General features: G+C 37.4%; 1 protein-coding gene across 2 annotated transcripts in view; it reads left to right on the top strand.

Moving 5' to 3' along the window:
• LOC125045441 (metalloprotease TIKI1-like) overlaps window positions 1-5,000 on the top strand; it is a 157,932-nt gene that overhangs the window by 114,887 nt on the left and 38,045 nt on the right. The gene's annotated exons all lie outside the window — the stretch shown is intronic.

Raw genomic sequence — 5,000 nt, 5'->3', positions numbered from 1 at the left:
AAATTAACCCGTAATCATGAAGGTCTTGCTTAATATTATTGCATGTTGTTATTTTTTTTTTTATTATTACTCTTGGAATATTTTTTATGCTTTTGAAAACTTAGTATTTTGATTTCGTTATATGTCATGCTTTAAATCTATGTGGATTAAATTGAAAAAAAAAAAAAAAATTGTGTTGGTGTTCTTATTACTATTGTCGTGGCATTTTTTGTTGTGGTTATTTGTTTCTTTTAATTTTATTATTGCTGTTATTAAATTTGTCATCGCCACTCTTATTGCTAGTAATATTAATTCTGTACCTTTGTTATCGATATTATCATCACATCTTTTAGTCTATGACCTATGACTCCCCATTACTATAAGAAAACGGCTACTAGGCTTATGCAACAGAATTTTCAGACGTGTTTTTTTCCATAGACGAGTCCCTTGATGATTCCTTTAAGTCACCCCTCAAAGATCCCTGATATTTTAGACCGGGAGAACAATAGAAAATGAGTCCTATGGAGTATGGCGTTACATACTATATATATATCTTCACTTCACTATATATATTTATATGACTAAACTTTACGATGTGAATTATCTTTATCATTTCTGTATTGCCACATGATGTTATCTCTTTTATATTATTAACTCAGTACATTATTTTATACATGATATTTACATTCAATATTTTCGTCATTTGAGATCCCTGTTTCCCAGAACTAGCCAATCGCTGTTGTCTGCGTTAAAGTTATTATTCTGATGATGTTATATTCGTTCAACTTAAGTAATTTGATGTTGTGGCTCTGCGAAGATATACCACGACAGTGAAATCATTTACATCCGGGTAATAAAAGACTAAGAGTGTTCATGAAAGACATTTTAAATGTTGTTTGTTATATGATACGGATGGGTGTTCAAAAAAAGACGAATTTTATTTTGTTTTTTTGTTTGTTTTTTTAATTATTTTTTTTTATAAGTGGATCTGGCTTTAGTTTGGATTGTTGAAAATATGAGCTTAGTTTTTTTCCCCAGTATTAGTGTTTAGATATCGCATGATTTGTAGACTATAAGCTGTCATGACAAAATATAATGCTAAAATTAAACAATAAATCCAATGAAAACGACAACAACGACAATAAAACAACAACAACACAACAACAAAAACAAAATATTCGACTCATTTGCCAACTAGCATATATCTTTCTCACAGACAGTGCTTCCATAGAAGAGATTTATTTTCTAGATGAATCAAGAGGAAATTCACTTCACGAGAAAAAATATCTTGCTTCACTTGCGGGAACTAATGGAGTGAGGTTGGGTTTTTGTTAATAGCGAGGGAAAGGTGTGTGTGTGTGTGTGTGTGTGTGTGTGTGTGTGTGTGTGTGTGTGTGTGTGTGTGTGTGTGTGTGTGTGTGTGTGTGTGCTGTGTGCCTGTGCCTGCCTTTGCCTTGTAATGTGTTTGAATCATAATAGTAATGTTGACAATAATGATGATAATGATAATTATTACATATATTATTGTCATTATTGTTGTTGCTATTGATGGTATTGTTACTAATTTTACCAGTATTATTGTTGTTATTCTTATTCTTATTCTTATTATTAGTAGTAGTAGTATCATTATTATTATTATCATTATTATTTTTTATTATTATAATTTTTATTATTATTGTCAATATTTTCATTATTATTATTGTTATCATTATGGTTATCGGGCCAGTATACTGTACAATAAGGTGAAATGTGGCCCCCTGAGGTAAAAGGGTTTGGCTGCCCTTTGCTTCGATGGATTTACACTGTCGACACTGAATCAACCTGCCCGCCAGTGTCGTTTATGTCGGCATGTGTAGATAGGGGAAGTACATGGTGGGCATAGGTAAGTAGGTAAGTAGGTTAGCTATTTCTTTATTGAAATAGATAACGAGGGAAGGTGGTAAGGGAGATGGCGGGAGGGGGGGAGCGGCAGGGAAACGAGACATCGATAGAGAGGTTTCACTGTGGAAAGGGGGTGGGGGGAGGAGGAGGGAGGAGGAGGAGGGGGGGAGGAGGAGGAGGGGGGAGGAGGAGTAGGGGGGAGGAGGAGGAGGGGGGAGGAGAGGGAGTAGGAGGAGGGAGGGAGGGGAGTAAAGGACCTCGGTAATGAAAAAGAATTGTCATGTCAAGCGGTGTTATGTCTGTCATTTGTCAGGTGGCGGACACTGTCTCCCTTCTCTTGGCTGCGTCTTATTCTCACTCCGGCTTCGTTTGAGTTTCGTTTAGTTTTTCGTTTAATTTTAGATATACGGTTTGCTTATTTAGACCGGTTTACAACTTACTTATTTATCTGTGTATCCATGTGATCATATATCTACCTGTTCGAATCTGTTGACCTATTTTTCTATATGTATGTATGTGTGTGTGTATATATGTGTATATATATATATATATATATATATATATATATATGTATATTTGTGTGTGTATACATATATATATAAGTATATATATATTCATATATATATATAAATATATATATATGAATATATACATACATACACACACACACACACACACACACATACACACACACACATACACACACACACACATAATATATATATATATATATATATATATATATATTATGTGTGTGTGTGTGTGTATGTATGTATGTATGTATGTATGTATATACATGTATATGTATATGTATATATATGTATATATATATGTATATGTATATGTGTATGTGTACATATTGTTACGAGGCCGATGAGCGGTGGAGTGCAGACAAGTCGCGTCTGGCACGATGCGGTAACCTTGGGTAGTGGTGAAGGTGTAACAGTCTTCTCGTTCACTTGCATCAGTTTATTCTTGAGGGAGAGTATAGTAATAACTGACGGACAGAGGTCTGGTCCAGTCAGCGTGCCGTGGGTTGTCCGTCTGGCGATCCTCTTTTATACAGATTGGACTAGGAAATTGACAGGGTTGCGATGTACTAGGAAGTGTGAAGGAAAGGATGTGATCGTGGACACGGGGCGACGTCACGAGCCGGAAGGCCTGAGGATGTCGCACCCGCTGTTGTGTCGGGCAAAGGTGTGGTATGTGGAAGCTAGAGTTATTGTAAAAAGGCATATTAAGTTAATAGTATTATGTGTATGGCAATGGTAGAAAGGGGTGGTGCTGGTCATGTGAGGCCGTAGGTCTGTTTATCTGCTGTTGTGCGGGTGGCTCATGAACCCTGGTAAGACGAGTGATGAATGTACTCTGGGCAGAAGTGGGTGGCATAGGCCTTACATATATAGTGTATATGTAAATATATATATGTGTGTGTGTGTGTGTGTATATATGTGTGTACATCTTTCTTCGTTATTCTTTACTTTTCATTAAATATCTTTTCCTTCACCTATTTGTTTTGAATCATCACCTCTCTGCTTATATCTTCCACGTCAGTCTTTATCTTCTTTTTTTTTTTGGTCCGTCCATTTCTCACTTTTATTCCTTATCTCTTCCTGCCTGTTATCTGGCTGTTCATTCAGTTATATCCAATAATTAGCTCTCTATTTTCCTCCTTTTGGATTAATCAAATCTGCCTCTTTTTGTCCGTCAGTTGAATTATCTTATTATCTCTCTCTCTCTATCTCCCCATTTCCCTTTCATTTATTATCTGTCTACTTCCTGTTCTGTACACACACACACACACACACACACACACACACACACACACACACACACACACATACACACATACACACATACACACACACACACACACACACACACACACACACACACACACACACACACACACACACACACACACACACACACACAACACACAAAACACACACAATACACACAACACACACACACACACACACAACACACACAACAAACAAAACACACAATACACACCACACACACACAAACAAACAAACAAACAAACAAACAAACAAACAAACATACACAACACCCCCCCGCACCCCCCGCCACCCCCCACCCCCCACTCAGTCCACTCGTCGTCTGAATCCTCGAGCGGCAGACAACACATTACCTAGTCTCAACGGAGTGCTTCTGCCCCGAGTACCTGCCGCGTTACAGCTGATGCTTCCTCTTCATTTGTCAGCGGAGGAGAGACGCGGGCGGGGCGTGATCTGGGGATGAGAGGAGGGGGGTGGGGGTTCATGGAGGGGGTGTGGAGGGTGTACTAAGGGCTCATTAGGGATGTATAAGGGGTGGATTAGGGGCATATAAGGAGTGTATAAGGGGGTATAAGGGGCATAATAGGGGTGTATTAGGGGCATATAAGGGGTGGATTAGGAGCATATAAGGAGTTTATAAGGGGTATAAGGGGCACATTAGGAGTGTATTTGGGAATATCTAAGGGGTGTATTAGGAGCATATAATGGGTGTATAAGGGGCGTATAAGGAATGTATAAGGGATGTTAGGATTATATAAAAGGAGCATTAATGTATTTAAGGAGTGTGGACTGTTTCAGGGAAGTGTAGGGTGTGTATACGTGATTTAAGAGGTGTATTGTAAAAGAATGATGTGTATACAGGGTATTAGGGTGTATATGATCGGTATTCGGGTGTATTAGAAGCGTGTTAAGGTGTATCCGTTATATCGGGGTGTCGAGGGAGGGTGTAGGGTGTATCAGAATGGGGAGTGTGTATATAAGGGTGTGTATGGAAGGTCTATGGGTGTATGGGCGAAGTGTATAAGTAAGATAATTTTTAGATACGTTGTTTTATTACGTATTTTTTTTTCTTAATTCCTAATTGGCATTCTACGTCCGGCTTGACGTAGTTTTTTTTTTTTTTTTATAAAAGGTGTTTTTGTTCGGTTTATAGTTTCGTATTTTTGTTTCGTTTCGTTTTTGTTTTTAGATTCTACGATAATATCTCTCCCATAGATTCCAAAACAATAAAAAGGGTAGAGAAAAAATGCAGTCACCCTTTCGAAACAAAGAAAAAAAAAAAAAAGATAAAAAAAGATAAAAAATCATAATTTATATCAAAGTTTTTGATATTGATCT

Source organism: Penaeus chinensis, chromosome 37, assembly GCF_019202785.1.
Source record: "Penaeus chinensis breed Huanghai No. 1 chromosome 37, ASM1920278v2, whole genome shotgun sequence".
Lineage (NCBI taxonomy): Eukaryota > Metazoa > Arthropoda > Malacostraca > Decapoda > Penaeidae > Penaeus > Penaeus chinensis.
Note: the sequence above shows the minus strand (reverse complement) of the source record. Positions and strands in the feature narration are given on the sequence as shown.